The following is a 17,530-nucleotide window of genomic DNA, read 5'->3' as shown; positions in this document are numbered from 1 at the left end:
CTCCATTTAAAAGTCCTTTTTACCACAACTCCAGCCCTTCAAGATACCTCCCTACAATTTATCGTTGAAGTTCATGTGTGTAACAGAGTCAGAACAGTACTTTCAAATATGTTTCTGGATACATGGTTAGCTCATCCTTGTGAATAGTTTTCTAGGAAATCATCATCAGCTGAGCAAAATCATGATATAGACAACTGAGAAATTTTAGCAGTCAAGCTCGATTTAGAATAATGGTGTCATTGGTTGAAGGGGGCTACATTTCCATACACTGAATTTTATTATTATAAAAATCATATGTATCTGAAGAGTGCAAAAATCCTGAACACTTGACAAGCCAGATGTGCATTACTTATTAGCTGTTTTGATTTTTTAAAACAACTATTATACAATGGACAAGAATGCAAGGCAGATGCATTATCTAGGTTGTGTAAACCCATCCTTCCTTCAGAAAAGTTCCTTGCTGCCACTTTATTGTATCTTCCAGATAACTTAGATAACTGTATTAAAGAAAGTCAAACATAAATACTTACCTCTACTAAGGCTGCTATGTGGAATTTTTATTTCCCACCAAGTTTACGGGGTTGAGCTATTGAATAGGCCCATTGCTCAGAAATGTTTGGCACCTGGGAATCACCCAGATCCTCGAGTTAGTCAAACACATTATTGATTTTGTACATATTTGTGAAACATCTTTTGCATGTTGATCTTTTGAAATATATACCCTCTCCAAGCTGTCCATCAGAGGTCATACCTCTGTCAATAGTCAGACAGAAAGAGTTTCTTCATTGTACTACAAATTCTTGCCAATTCTTGCTAATCTATTTGAAAGATGGCCTACAAATGGCTGAGTCTCCTTGCAACGATTGTGTCACCTTGCTATAAAAATGTCACCATCCAAGTGCCTTTATGGGTTTAAATCTCCTTTGTTTGATTTAGCTTCTATATATTTCTTGGTACCTAGAGTGGCAGATTACTGCAGTAAACTTTGTTCAGTGTGACAGCTTCTATATGAGAATTTGAAAAAGGCGGAACAAAAGTGGTTTGTGGACCATAGATGTAAGCTAGCCCCTGAGTTTCAGGATGGGTAGAAGGTGTGGCTTGCTATGTGAGACACCCACAAGTGGGTTCCATCTCATAAGCTAGGGCCTCATTTTATGAAACCCTATTTGATTCAGAAGAAAGTTGGACAGGTTTCCTATAAACTGGCCCTTCCATCACATTTCAAAATTCGTTCAGTTTTTCATGTATCACTGAGCAAGATAGGTTAATTGGCCAAGTAAAGATAACACTGTATAGTGTCAAAGCCAAAGTGAGAACAGTATACTGTACTATACATATACACCTGAATGAAAGTGGTTTCCACATTACACTCAAAACCAAATAACACTGCATGAAAATGTCACATTAATTCTTGCAACTATGAAGATGCCTCGTAACTCAAAAAGGGCATTAAATGAATGAATTCCCTCATAAAATCTAAAAACTCTTAATTCAAACTCTCATATCTTATAATTTTAATGATATTAATGGTCCCCCTAGTGTTTAATTTAAGCTACATGTGATTGACAATGCATCTTTGGTTTTTTAGTGAAATCGTTACAATTTTTGCATTGTTCAACAACTCTGCTTGCCAGATTTTAGTGTACAATGTTTTATCATGGACTGAATGTATTCAGGCACACTTTTACAGAATCAAAATTCATTGACCAAGGACGAGTTACAGTTGCAAAGTAAAATACAAAAGAAAGATATTACATGTTGTAAAACTTTGCCTGTAGTTAGTAGGTTGTGTCACTCAAACACTTCGTTTTGGTAATTTTAATTATTCTGGAATAATAATTTATGATGTATTATGTACAAAAGTATGTGCTAATATCATGACCCAGAAATTAACTTGTCTTAATATCACAGATGATAACTAAATACAAAAGGACGGAAAACATCGAAAGATAAGTCCAGCTCTAGTGAGGTATCCTCCCTCTGCTCTTACTGTTTATAAATTTTACAGAGACTTACAGTGAAGCTTTTAATAACTTGACTGCCAGAACATAATTATATCAAAAGAAATGCAGCAAGTAAGTAAGTCCAATTAATCCCTGAAAAGACTATTTTAAGATATGTGATTCATTTTCTCCCTTTGTGGATTTCTAGCTCTAGATATGGAAACTGTATCACAGACCTTTGCTTCCTTATATATTGTCACAGGTCACAGAGTTGCACAGGAGACTGAAAAAGGGGATCAGGTTTCCAAGGTACAAAATCTTTATTGCTGAACTGGCAGGTACAAGCACAAGACTTTATTCAGAAGGGGATTGTCAACAGCAGATCAGCTCACAGGTTACAAATGACAAACATGGCGGCCTAGCTCCCCTGTCTACGTCAAAAGAAAACAAAGTCTTCTTCATTAGGCGGGTTCAGCAGCTTGGAAGCAGTGACTGGAGTAGATGCAGTCTGAAGGAAAGAGGACAAGAGAGTGAGCCATTAGGATGACTGTGGCTGAGGCACATTGCACGGTAAGCCTGTAAGCCAGCAGCTGATCCCGCAAAGGGGACACATAACAGTATGTTTGTTTCTCATTGAAATCCTGTTTAAGAGGGGGTTTCTGAAGGGCAGCTGTTTTTCTTTGCCATAGATTTACTGTTTAACATTGAGACAGCTCATTGTTAAAAGTGTTAGAGCGTGCAGCTGGTGGCGCTATACAGAAGGAAAAATGGAGCAGAGGAACTACTGAACTGCATATGAGGGATGCTCACCTCCATTATAAGCAGCTAACCAGCGTCGACACCAGTCACAATATATATGTACTGTATATATAATTTATATTTTAACAAAGAAGAGAATTTACAATTGGCTGATATATTATTGACACCAGTTCTTAAAAACTTAGAGTACCTTTAGCTTCACTAAACAAGGAAAAACCACTGGGAATTTAACTATAATTTTAATAAATAGCACTCTCATTTATGTACTTGACTTATTAATGAGCAGTTTTTAAAATGTAGATTTTAATTTCCACATCATGTTTCTTAAACAAATGGCTGAACATTAGAAATGAAGCAAAAAAACAAAAAACAAACAGACATTTGGGAGAGATATTTGACCAAAAATTATTTTCAGTGTAATACAGTCTTGGGTGGTTTATGTATTTTTGTTAATTGAATACTCAACCCAAAAAATCACAATTATTTTTTATATGTCACTTACCTGAAGAACTTTGTAGTGGTGTTATTTAAATATTTGGTGGCATGAATCAACAGATCATTAGGCTCCAATATAGAAAAGAAACAAGCTGTGGTGTGTTTGGTTGGGGGCGGTAGGTAGGTTATCTGTGTTGTGTTCCTAGTCTTCCATTTTCTGTTTCTTATTTTTGCTTTTAGACACATTGTGTCTGTTGTGCCTCTCTCCTTAGTCTATACAGGCATCAATAACTTTCAGTCCTTTTACTGGTTGGCTTTTTGATGGGATAGGGTGGAAGGGTTGGAACAGAGAGGTGATTCCCGTTGCTTGCTATTACTGCTGCTTATTGTTTTTTCTTATTCAATGCAAATTTGATCACAAAAACCAAACTTCATGGCTGAAGATTAAATTCATGTCAAGAATAAACATTAAAATAGTTTTAATAAATGTCACCTAGAATCTTAATATCACTTTTACAATTTAATCAATCATTGTAAAAAAACTGTTACTGAGGATGTCCTTTTCCTTAATGACAATCATAATAATTAATATCTATTAAGGTGTAAGCTCTCTCTGTGTTGCTATACAGCCGACCAACCCACAAAAAATAGCGGTTGTCTTGTTTCTGTCCAGCCAGTTTTCTTCCTAGATGATGGTTATCTTCTTCATGTCCAAGGAATTGACTTGCAAATTGGCTGTAATTTTGCAAATAAAAATTCTTGAGTATGCTCTTAGTATTTTTGATGATTTACAAGTAAGATTTCCTGTTAAATTTTGATATTTAAGATTTGTGAAAACTAAAATGGTTGTTACTTCTGCTTTGTTTATTCACATTGATATTAAGTATTGATATTAGTTTTATTGATATTAATATAACTGTATAGTAAATTGTGCCACTGAATTTTCTTAAGCACTTAACTCCTCATGTTAACTGTTTGATTTTTATTTTGCACATAGAGAAAATCTTCATTTGTGAGCCAAGAAAAGTGCACTAATTTAATGTGCTAAAGGCTTTGTGGATGTTCTTGCCTGAATGGACCTTCTTATGTATCAGTTTACCCAAAGTCCTGGAAAACGATTCAATATTCATCACTGGATCATTCACAGGAAAGGTACTGTTGCCACAGGGCAATTTGTTACCCAATATTTTGGTCACTTGCCCAGTTTTTGTGGGCAAAGCCCAGATGTTTGCAAGCAGCAGTACCAGACTATCTTCGGCAGAGAGGGCACCATTATGATTATCAGTTTGGAATTCTGCAACTTTTAAAGAGGACATCTTAAGGATCTAGTAGATCAGCCATTGGTTTTTTGATTCTTGAAGAGAAAATTTAGAATTCCCTGTATCTGCATGGTTACTTCATTAATTTGGGTATGATGGCTTTTGGCTGTTTTTGTATGTGGCTTCTATACAGTGTGAACACCAGGGGTCGCTCTTGCCCCGTTAGACCCAACAGACAAATGCTGACACATGGTAGAAGCACCAAGAAGTATTCTTTTTATTCTTTTTCTTCTTGAAACAGTGCCTCCACACCACCACATCCACCAAGCACACAATAAATACCAAATCAATACTTTTCCTCCTCTCCTCCCAGCAAGCTCTCTTACACTCCCTCCCAACTCTGGCTCGCTTGCTGGGTTCCCATCAATCCTTTATATAGTCCTGGACCCGGAAGTGCTTCTGTTCCTCCTCCTTCATGACTTGCCAGCACTTCCAGGTCAGCTGGAGAATTCAGGTTTTCAGTCAGCCCAGAAGTACTTCGGGGCTTCCGTTGTCATAGTCCATTAGTACTTACGGGCTAGGCGAGAATTTGTTTTCCCACCAACTTCCCACAGTGTCCCTTAGTGGCACCCATGGTACCCAGCAGGTCTGTGCTGCCGAACTCCAAGTCCCATAGTGCCCTGCAGGCATCTGGGGCACCACTGTAGTTCAGGGATGCTGCCTTCTATTGTCTTGGGGGAGGCAGTGTCCTTGATAAGCTGCCTTCCCCCATCCTTCCATTACTGGGGCGTCCCGGACAGAATAAACTGCTAGCCGTCCCTTGCAACAGATACATTCCAATAGGGTAGATAATGTCATTAGTCACTGCATCACAATTATGCAACTTTTAAAGAAGACATTTTGAGGATAGTCTCACTAGTTCACATGTAATAGTATATCTTTTGTGTGTGTATCTGCACCCAGCTATTACTGAGGTGAATTGACTTAAAATATTATTACTGGAAAACAACAACATCAATAACATATACTGCCATTTCAGAAAGGCAAATGGAATTAGACAGGGAAAGCTTAAGCAGAAAACAGGGAAGATGTTTTATAGGAGATTAGGACTATGAAATGAGTTAGTCCAGGTAAGATTATGGGGATCAGAAGCTAATAAATACATCATGGACATCCCCCATCCCCCCTTGGTTGCGTTTCTTCATTGCTTCAAATATTCTGCAGCAACTGAAAAGGTTCAAGCATTGAGTAGGATGCATATAGAAAAAAACACAGTTTGAATATCTTTGTTTAAAAAGTTTTAGTGAAATTCAAAAGCAAAAACAGTTCACATTAAGATGAAGAAAAACTGATAATACATACTGTACAAAATGATTTCATGCAGTTGTTGTTTCAGTTGCAGGCTTGCATTTCTTAGTTACATTTTTTTTTTTGTTCATCACTGTTTATGTTGCTGAGTACATTGATGTATTTATTTGTTATAAGATTAAATATATGCCCTATACCTTCCCATCTGCAAACAATCTATCTTAATGTCTAAGCTTATTCTACAGGTACATCAGAGTTATAATAGAACTTCAAGGAATGTTCCATTAACATGATAGCTTATATTGGATGAAACAGATCCTTCCATTTTTGTGTAACTATACAAAACCAATATTTTATTCTAGTTAAATGAATACTCTTATCAATTTAACATTAACTTTCTTGGATTGGCTGATACACCTGAAAGCTTGAAAATCAAAATTGCATTAATTTTTTATAAATTACCTAGGGCCCATTACTGAGTTTGTGAGAAAATATGTTAACACAGTGCAGAAAGCTCTTTATAGGCTGAACTGAAAGTCAGCACTCAGCAAGCACTTTACAGGCTAGATAGGGTAAAGAAAGTATATGCAGATGTTTGACCAGCAAAAAAGGAATGTTAATCCTTTAAATTAGGAGAGTTCAAGAAAGAGGTTGGAAACTTTCTTTAGAAACCAAATAATCCGAACCACATGTGTGCATTAATGCTTTCCTATGTAGAACATCATCTGAGTAATGAAGAAGGCTATGTGAGTAACTGCTCGGACAAGGGTTCAAGAGTTGGGGTACCTCCAGGTAAACCCATTTTATACTGAAATGAAAAGAAACTATCCTGTCTTTGGTTCAAAGATGCCTTCTTCAATCTCGGTTGCTGGTCTCAAAATGAGGTGCTAGTTCCTGTGGATTGCCCATATATATAGCACCTGCCCCATATGGGGCAGGGTTTTTGGAGCTACCCCAGAAGTGAGATCAGATTTCTTCAGGGCTTTATGCCTCAGGGGGTGTATATGAAAAAGAAAAGGCAGCTAGTGGTCGCACCCTCTTTCATCCTGGTGTAGAAATGCTTACCTCACAGGAGCCTTAAAGATGTCCCCTAGGTGCATCTACTGTATGTGACTGATTCCCTGATACCAATATTGGTAGCCAGTCGTGTCTTTTTCCCAGTTTACCTGTTTACCTTGTACAAATGGGAAAGTGAAATTGTTGTTCTCATTAGTCTCTTTGAGTGCAGTGTTACTGTGTATTGTTGTTCAATAAACAAATCTGCAGCTGAGATGAACTTGTGGCAGTGCTACTGGGGGGACTTCAATTCCCAGCCGTCAAATAGAGTGCACAGGGGCTGACCGGAGGAGACCTTGATTGGCATCCACTATAAAGCAAGTTGGCATTCAGAAGAATACTGTTTAGGCAGTCTTTGACATGCAGTTCCTAAGTGAGAATATGTCATGGAAAGTGGTACTTTTGCATAATGCTGGCATGTTTTGTTTATTTGCAAAGAGTGTTTCCATGTATAATGTGAATCGTCTACTTAATACTGTATATGTATTTCCTAGTTGACAACATCCTCCAAATCCAATTTATTATATAATCTGTAGTATCTGAGAAAGATTTCAATATTCAGCCAATGGGCCCCCATGCTCACCCCAATCCCTAGTTTACTTCTGGGGTGTTGTACATGCTGATTCAAAGAGAGAGCAGCCTAATGGGATTTTTCTCAGTAGTTCAACAGGCCAATCCATTCTTGTATGTAAACAATACTTCTCTGGTACTAGAATCATTTAAAATGGGTAGGGTTTAATGTACCAGGAAGTTTATGTGTACATAAGCTGATGACTTTTTAAGGAAGAAATTTTGGGATGGGAATATTAATATAGAACAGGAAAAAAAACTATGATGAGAGCAGTAATAGTGTGAAAATAATTTGTTTTAAAGCTTGAATATAGTTTTACTTAACCAGAAATAAATAATACATGATATAAAAGCAGTAACAAAAACAATTACAAATCCCTCAAATAGCAAGTATAATATTAAAGGCTGTAGATTGTTTAGAAAAGCTTGATAAAATCAAAAAGGTGAAAGAGAAGCTATATACCTACGAGAAAATTTTAAATGCATGGCTGGCTCATATGAGAAACTACATTTAATGAGGTATTTGGATGAGAATTAAAAGCAGTAAAGACAGAAGTATGACATTGGGGATGTGTGACAGAATCGTCAGTGAAAATGATACTGCCAATTAAAACCTGTTTAATAATATTAAAAAGTCAGTTTAAATGGGGATGTTGTAGTAATATTACTTTAATTAACCTATTGTAAATTGAAAGAATGCAATAAAAACTACAACACATGAACAAGAATTTATAGGTGTAATTAATATTTTTCACTGCAGTATAGCAAAGAGCCAGTAAGAGTAGAAATTGACCTTGACTTAAAAATCTATTGTTAGACAGAATTCTGTATGCAGTTGGCAATGAGCACTTAGGATTCAGTGATAGTTATATAATTAGTTCACAGTCTTGGTAGGGTCCATTGCCAAAAAGAAAATTTCCATTTACCCATCTATTTATTCTTTTTCCTGAGAACATTTAATCTTTACTGGCAGCAATTGTCACAATTCAGAGACCAACTCAATGTGGAATGCGTTATACTTTGCATCCTTGGCCAAATATGCATATTTATTATAATGCCTCTGGCACCTTTTTTGGTCTATCAGAGCTTTGTTGTGGCTTAGCACTACTGTGCCATTCACGAATTGGAGTGACCTTGTAGCCTGCAGCTCCAAGGTAAGAAGAATTTATAGCTGATTTGTTGAAGGAAGATCAGCCAACTATTTTAAACTCCATGTTAGCAATGAGAAAGGAAGAAGAACTGTAATGCTTCTTGTTTTAGAACAGAAGACAAGTCTAGGAAAGTCTTTGCGGCATCATAGAATTGGGGGTAAAGCTGTAGACCGATTTATTTTGAAAAAGAAATTTGCAACTTTTTGAGTGTTTTCTGTTCTGGAATACTTGTTTATTTTGTATTTGCTTCATTTTTGTAAATGGTGTGACTGGAAGGTTCTGGGCATTATTCAGGGGGATAAAAAGATGCCATTCTTCTACAGCTTTACAAAAACATTCCAGCTGCCAGCTTCTGTAGGCAGGTAGAGAGTCTCGATACTGTGGCTGTCAATGAGAAGTGCTTGCCTTGGCAATCAAAAATAGTAATGTGCTGGATAGGCTCCAGGGAGAAACAGGTAGCTGTGACCACAGAGTGGAAGCGTATTGTACATATCATTCCTTACTGTTAGGCTGACCAGTCTTTAATACTAGAGATAAATAAGCACTTCTTAGACCCATTGAACACCCAATTTTTTGCATTTTTTCAAGATCCACAAACTTATGTATTGTCCTGGGGGATCATTCATAAAAATTTGCATGGATTCAATTGTGAAAAAAGCACACTAAAAAAACAGGAAAATGGATGCACCAAAAAAATCAGATTTATAAGACTTGGCTTATGCACATTTCTATGCAATTTACTATTACTTCTATGCAATCACCTTATAAATATGTGTACGTGAATGTGCCTCAATCACCACCCTAAAACATCCAAATATGGAGCATGCTAATCAATCTCATACATATGCAGACTTGATGCTGCATATTTCATTGGCCAGTAAAGCAGCCTTTTAACTGATGCATTGAGACCCTGCAACCAGCATTCAAGAGTATCTGGTTGTGCTCCATAACTGAATGTTCAAGATCATATGCAGCATTATAGCACCTGTCTTCTGTGCTATAATGATGTAATTTCTAATAAAATGAATAGTGCAGGCCATATGAAAAACTGAGTGTTCAGCCGGTTACCTTACCAACAAGTCATGCACCACACAGAACACTGTCACATCTGAGACATGCCGTTTGCTAGGCACAACATGGCAAAACAGATGATTTGTGCTTTAATGGAATGTAACTACTTGCAGTTAACAAAAGCAGCTTCATTCTTGTTAGGTGCCCTTGTTGCAATATGAATGCATTCAATTGTTCCAATTACATTAGGAGAACCAGACACTGCTGAAAATTGCCTTTTCATGTTGGCAAAAACATGTTATGTTTTATGTATGTGCACCCACACCAAACGAAACTGGATGAAGTGCCTCACTGGTTGGTAAATGGCTTCTAAGACAGCGGCGTGATGGATTGAAACTTGGCTGAACTATTCCTGACCTGTCGGCCAGTTCTTAGAGCAGTGACAACAAGTGGTTGATATTAACTGATCAAAAAAATCAAAAAAGTTCTTAAGTGCAAATATGCAGCATTGACCTTCTTAAAGAGGAACTAAAATACTGTCTGTACATCATGTTCATCATTTTTGAGATGTAATATGTTGGTCATGTCAATGCAAATTCTAATAACAACTCAGTGACATGAATTGTTATACACATGAGTTGTCATTTAGCTGGTTTGGCTGCATTTCCCTGCTTGATAAACAGTGTCTTTATTTTCCAGATTTTCTGAGATGTTGCATACACATGGGTCAAAGTTGTCTTAAATATACACACATTCACCTATCTAGTTTTCTTTTATAAATTCCAAAGTTTGTGTGTAAAGTTGTATATGCACATTTCAGGCCTCTTTTTGTGCATATGCAAGCTTTATAAATGAGGCCCCTGGAGTGGCATGCATATTAATGCATCTTTTTGGACTTAAATTTTGTTTGTTTTTAATTTGCACATGTGGGTTTCTTTTATAGATACTTTACTAATCAGTTCATTTTTATTTTTATGAAATTAAGAACATTTTTCTATAAAAATAAATTATGATCATGTGTGAATTCCATTTTCAGGTTTAATCAGAATGTGCCTTACCCAGAACAATGATAGAGTCTATAATATATCAAAAATACTGTAGTTTTTTTAAAAAAACTATTTGAACCACTTAGCATACCTGAGATGGGTGAGAAAATTAATAAATAAAAAGGTAAAAATAATGAATTAAACTTGTTAGTGTCAGAAAGCTTTATTGCAAATAATGTGTTTGTTTTTTCGTTCTGGTTCAAAGAATCCCATATTGCTTCAAATACATCCTGAAACAATATGGCTCCACCAGGGATGGCTTGGTTTGACAAAAATAGTAAGGAAAATACTTGATTAAAGAAAAACTAAAATATAATGGGTGGGAATCAAACCCATATTTCTTGTTTTTATTGTCAAGCATGTTAACCACCACACCACTATCACAACCAGCATGGTGCTGTTTCTCTGTGTCTAATAGACACTGTCTATAGGACACAGTTTAGTATTTCATTCCACAACTTATTTTGAAAATATCTGTAAAGCTCCTTTTTTTGGTTTTGCTCAGCTATTGTTTCCAAATGTCTTTAAAGTGGGATTTCATTATGAGATCGGAGTCAGATGTTGGGTTACAACCACTCGCCCTGACCTTGAACCACCCCTACTGCTTCTTATGAGATAAACTGAAAGCTATTTGTCAAAAACATGATATATGCAGATTGCAATACAATAGAGAAACAGTGGTAAGTATGTTGCATTGATGGCATAATGGTGAGAGATGATGCCTGTGGCCTCAAATTGCAACTAACAATTCTAGTGATAATAAGGCCTGAGCTGTGGCAGCCTGGGGCCATTTGTCCTAAAATAGATCCTGAAACAGGCGCATGAATAAAACAGATTGTTGTGTATGATGTTTGTTAACTTTGAGAAAATGTTTGACCACCTACCTGGGGACTCATTGTATAAGATCCACAGGCACAATGGCATACCAAAGATGGTTAGCACTGTTAAGTCATTGTATACAAATTCTGAATGCAAAGTAATCCATAGTAACTATCTCATAAACTTTGGAAACTGGTGTAACACAATGATGTAAGCTCTCACCAACTCTATTCCTATTAGCAATCAAATGGCTGATGTGCAGAGAAGTGGGTGAGAGGCTACAACACTATAGGCCTCAAATCAAATCAATGTTGAAAAGATATTAGCCATGAGGAAAAATACTACAACAAGTGAGCCAATTACAGTCCAAAACAAACCTCCAAAGGGCACAAAAAATTCACATAGTTAGGCAGTAATGTTACAGAGAAAATAAATTAAAATCAGGATTACTAAAGAATTACTAAAGTAAAAATACAATTAACACATTAATTACATTAAAAAAATGAACAAAACAAGTAACAAAACAAATAAAATAAAAGTCCTAACAAAACAATTACATAGAGCAGTACTCAAGCATTTTGTTGAAAACGTGAAGTCACTACTCTATTTTAGTATTCTAGTCGAATTCTCTTTATTTTGACTCAGTTGTAAATTATTAAGGCACTTTTCCTACTCAAGTAGGCCCTAATAATTCAAATTCTCAAAAAGTTCACACTCAACCCTTCTCAAAAAGACTGTTAAAGTCCAGTCTCTCTTCTCTCCTTTTTATCCAATATACTTGAATGTGCTATCTTTAACCATGTCTGTTCTTTCCTCCTACAGGACAGATTGCTCAAGCAGTCAGTTAGCCCCAATGATTGGTGTTGGGACCTTCTCTTTGTACACCACCTCACTAAGCCCTATCATCCAACAGGACTAAACATTCTGTGCTGGAATCATGGAATATCTCACTGATAACTAAACTTAGATAAAGGCACACCATCACCAGGTCAGGGCGGGACAGTGTAGCAGTGGGTAGCGCTGCTGCCTCGCAGTTAGGAGACCTGGGTTCGCTTCCCAGGTCCTCCCTGCGTGGAGTTTGCATGTTCTCCCCGTGTCTGCGTGGGTTTCTTCTGGGTAATCCGGTTTCCTCCCACAATCCGGTGCATTGGTGATTCTAAATTGTCCCTAGTGTGTGCTTGGTGTGTGTGTGTGGGCTGCCTTGCGCCCTGTGTTAGCTGGGATTGGCTCCAGCAGACCCCCGTGACCCTGTAGTTCGGATATAGTGGGTTGGATAATGGATGGATGGATCTCCAGGTCAGCATGGCAATGATAGAGCTTCTTATTTTCCCCACCAGAAATGGTTCAACTTCCATTCTTTGTAAAGCTCATTATTACTAACAAATTCCAAGTCAGCGCATAGCCCTGGGATGATGTTTGATGAACCAGCTATCTTTCAGTGAGAACACTGCAACTCTCATTCATGCAAATTCATTCTTTATAACATCTACAAGTTCAGGTATGCAGCAGAACTTCTTGTCCAAACATTGGTGTTGTAACATCTTACTGTAGCTCTTAACTGGCAGGCATAATTGCATACACTGCCAAAACTCTGCAGGTAATTCAAAATGCAGCAGTGCATCTTGTGTTCAACCAGCTGAGATGGCCACCCATTACTCCTCTTTTTAGGTCTCTCCACTCGCTCTCTGTAGCAGTATGTGTTATGTTCAAATACTTTATGCCTGCCTGCAGAGCAGCCAGTGGATCAACACCTATGTGAGGCACTCATAAATTCCTATGTTCCTTCTTGACCCGTCAAATCTGTTAGAGATGGCTGCAACCCCCAGGGTGTCATAGTCTTCAGGCTTGAGCTGTTTCTGAGCTGAAATCAGGGTAAAAAATAATTTGTTGACCAACGCAGGGTAAACTGGAAATTTTCTAAGCCTTACAAAGATGAACTTGATGGTTGTCATAGTTGAAGAATTTTAATATTAAAGGTGTCCAAAAAAGTACTATGACAAGTAAAAATTCTATAGAACCTCCTGACTGTGTTTGAAAAAATATGCTCAGGGAATCTGAAAAAAGCTTTAAGTGCAACAGTGTTATAATTTTCCTTTATTCTTATTATGCTGGCATTGTTTCTGCAGTTTCTCTCCTCAAATTCTGTTAGCTTATGGAATTCCAACCCTCCAGCAGCTTAATCTCTTCATTGTAGAGACCCAAGTGATTAGGAGAACCAATGATGCTATTTATAGAACTTTACTAAGCATATTTTGCAGTTCCTTCAAACTGGAGTGTTGCCTAAAGCCTTTAAAGTTACCAATGTAATTTCAGTCTACAACAAGTGAGACAAAATGGATCCCAATAATTTTAGAGCAGTAACTTTACTTCTATGCAAATTGTAATCAGAAATAAATTAGAGAACTACATGTATAAAAATATAATAACAATAAATATTCGTCCACATAAGTCCATGAGTGGAAGATGCTACCAAACCAATTTGTCAAACCTTCACAAGAGGCAGCTGGAGTAATAGGAAAAAGCAAATCATACAACATAATATATTTAGACACTCATAAAGATTTTGGTCTGATTATTCCATAAAGATTACTTTTAAAACAAGGAACCATTGTCATTTCAGGAAAGTAATTAAAGTGGATTTCAAGTTGGTTCTTGGGCCAGAAACAAAGAGTACAGATAGTGGAAAATTCTCCACATTTGGTTAGATAATCAGAGCAGCCCATCGTGATCATTGTTACACTTTCTAATTTACATTAATGACATATATTCTGAATTCGTTAGTAAAGTTGTGAAGTTTGCTGATGACACCAAAACTGGAGAAAAAGCAAATATACAGGCAGCATAAAATAAATTCAAAAAGATCTAGAAAATCATTAAAACATTGTGAAAAGGATTTAGGATTTTATGTTGATATAACATTCTAATTGTCTGAGCAAAGTGCAGATATAATCAAAATGACAAAAACATAAGGAATTTATTCTCAAAGCTGTTGAATGTAAAGCAAGGGGCATTATATCCAGACTGTATAATGTGCTATGGAGACCACATCTAGAATGCTATGTGAAGTTGTGGTCACCTCACTATAAAAACCATATAAGTAGCTTTAGAAGCAGTGCCGAGAAGACCAGCAGCATGAATACTGTGCAATTACATGAATCTCCAGCCTCATAGCTTAATGGAGTAAATAGTCTTATGCCATTTGTCACACTTCTTATGTTTCGATATTCACTAGCACCACGAAATCCATCAAGATCTTTTTACGTTCTTCTTTAATCTCCTTGATAGAAACCTAGAGAGATCCAGCTTGTCCTGAAAACTCTGCTGGATGGAACCTTACATTGCAATGAGCTGGTCGACTATAGATTTCCTTATATTTCTCTTACTTTCAGATGAGTATCCACTGAATCTTGGAAAGAATTTGTTCAAATGGAATCTAAATCTAGCCTTATCAAGATCTCAGTAGCAGATGCAGGTTGAAGTATTTTGACTGATATGTGGTTTTAGCCTGTTATGTCCCAGATTCTGTGATCAGATGATGTACATAAAGATGGGGAAAGCTGCAAAGCAATAAAGAGGCTTTTTGTTGCTCTTTTAGCAAGCTGGTGATTAGATTGAGATAATATTAATATGAAACTAAGAAAGTGTTAGCCATGAGACCAGATGAGGTTAGTTTTGTAGAGGTTGGCAAGATCATAGAGAATATTGGATGCACCCAACAAAGCAGCTGTAACACACTATTTGACTTCTTTGGAAGTGATGTCAAGATGCAGTCCAGCTTTTCTTGGCAAAGGTGGGGAAGCATTAACTATATGGTCAAGCAGAATGAGAACTTTGATAAGTTTCTAAGCCTCCTGGGCCCAGCCTTGGAAAAAAACAGTGCAAAACACATCTCAACTGGATTGATGACATTTCTGTGATTGAGGTTAATTCAGCATTAATTAATTAATTCATTAATAATAGTATTTTATTTATTACAGAATCTTATCTCAAACCTATTTAACAAAATTATAATTACCAATAGGTACACTGAATGCCAAAATATTAAATGATATAATACAAACACAGAGTATAAACAACTTAAAAATGAGATAAGAAATTCACAGGCAGAAAAGGAATATAAACTATTACGTCTTAGTAAAGGAATGGTAATATTTGGTAAATAGATATGCTTTAAGATTAGACTTGAAAGATTAGGGGGCATGTGCATTTGCATAGAAACTGAGGAAGGGAGTTCTACAATTTGGGAGCAGCCACACTAAATGACTGAGCTTGGTGTATAGGATTGAAGAACAGCAGGAGAATATGAAGGGACAAGGCCATTAAGTGCATTGAATACTGTATTAAGTCTGAGAAGTTAAAATTGAAAATGAATGAGTACAGTAAGCCAGTGTAACTGGAAAAGAATAGGAGTAATATGTGATGTAGTTTTTCTGTTACAAGTGAGTAGCCTGGCCACTGAGTTTTGAATATATTGCAGTTTAGTGAGAGATTTGACAAGGAGAACAGTATAAAATTAATTAAAGTAAGTCTGACATGAGGTAATCAATGCATAAATTAGGACTATCATGGAAAGTAAGTAAAGATTGGAGATGGAAAATATTATGTAATTAATTGATATAATGAGGCTTTAGTTAAAAGTTAATATGTAACCCAGCCACAGGGGATACACAAACCAGTGTGTTTCTTTGTGCCGGTCCCAAACCCGGATAAATAGGGAGGGTTATGTAAGGAAGGGCATCCGGTGTAAAATTTTGCCAGTTCAATATGAGGACAACAATACAAATTTCCATACCGGATCGGTCGAGTCCCAGGTTAACAACGACCGCTACCAGTACTGTTAGCCAACAGGGTGCTGGCAGAAATTGGGCTACTGTTGGCCAAAGAAGGAGAAGAAGAGGGGGGAGACATGTCCAGAGGCAGGAGGAGAGGAGGAAGGTAAAGAGAGTGTAACTAAGGGTAGGAACATTGAATGTTGGTAGTATGACTGGCAAGGGAAGAGAGTTAGCAGATATGATGGAGAGAAGCAAGCTTAATATATTGTGCATGCAAGAGACTAAATGGAAGGGGAGTAAGGCCAGGTGGATCAGAGGTGGATTCCAACTGTTCTATCATGGTGTGGATGGGAGGAGAAATGGGGTAGGGGTTATTCTGAAGGAACAGTATGTTAAGAGTGTTTTGGAGGTGAAAAGAGAGTCAGACATGTAGTGTTTTTTAGATTGAAGTAGCGACACACTCAGAATAACGTTTCGAATGCTGTTTATTGTTAACCTTGTTAGACCAACTCTCCATACAGCGTGCCTTTAAACCACACCCCTTCCTCCAGCCTTCATACGTCTCAAAAGACGTAGACCATAGCAATCAACACCCAAACATAAAGCAATAGACAAAAGCATCATTAAACAATCATATACAACATTTCCCCCCTCTCCCACTAATTGAATTAGGTGTGAAAAGAGGATAGAAAGTCTTGGAAGCGGGCAGGCCTTGAACGCAGTCTTGCTGCTCGAGATATTGGGGTTCCACTGCTAGCAGTGGGTTGAGGATCCGTATTCAGGGGAAGAAGAAGGGGGGCCTGGGACATCCAAGTTGTGTCATCTGAGGTAGGGTTGCCCTTGATGAAGTTATCAGATCCTGAAGGGGCTGGCACCTTGCGCAGCCTGCTGGCATGCCACCGAGACCCATCCACTAACTGAAAGGTTGCAGGCCCAAGCTGGCTCTTAATCTGAAGGGGTGATGACCAGAAGGAGTGAAGCTTGCTAGAGTGACATGGGCAGCAGACCCTAACCCAGTCCATCACCTTGAAATTGGGAATCCGTATTCTCCTCTTCCTGTTGAAATCATGCTGGGACTTTGCTTGTCGTTTTTGCACGTTTGACTCAGCTGACTTGGTGGGTGAAAAAGTTGTAGGGGGGCGAAGTCTATGCAAGGGTAGTTCCAGCTCGTAACATGCTGAGCAGCTCTATAATGCAGCAGGGTCTGTGACAGTGCTTCATTAAAAGAGAAACCCTGCGACAGGTGAGCCCTGAGGCCATTTTTTAGGCTTTGATTAAAGCGTTCAACCCCTCCATTAGCCTGGGGGTGATAAAAGGATGTTTTAATATGGCGTATACCCCAGTTTTGGACAAAATCAGTGAACACAGCAGATGTGAACTACGGACCATTATCCGTTTTAA

General features: G+C 37.5%; 1 protein-coding gene across 5 annotated transcripts in view; it reads left to right on the top strand.

Annotated features, from left to right (window-relative positions):
• LOC114653568 (uncharacterized) overlaps positions 1-17,530 on the top strand; it is an 89,658-nt gene that overhangs the window by 47,691 nt on the left and 24,437 nt on the right. For 4 of the 5 annotated variants that reach the window (XR_003716535.2, XR_007935300.1, XR_003716536.2 and 1 more), the window contains 2 exons: positions 2,206-2,513; positions 4,135-4,289. The gene's annotated coding sequence lies outside the window, so the exon portion shown is untranslated. The remainder of the gene's footprint in view (positions 1-2,205; positions 2,514-4,134; positions 4,290-17,530) is intronic. The other variant, XR_007935299.1, reaches the window with a different exon arrangement.

Source organism: Erpetoichthys calabaricus, chromosome 6 (assembly GCF_900747795.2).
Source record: "Erpetoichthys calabaricus chromosome 6, fErpCal1.3, whole genome shotgun sequence".
NCBI classification, from domain to species: Eukaryota; Metazoa; Chordata; class Cladistia; order Polypteriformes; family Polypteridae; genus Erpetoichthys; species Erpetoichthys calabaricus.
The sequence above is the reverse complement of the archived record's forward strand: the minus strand, read 5'-3'. Positions and strand labels throughout refer to the sequence as shown.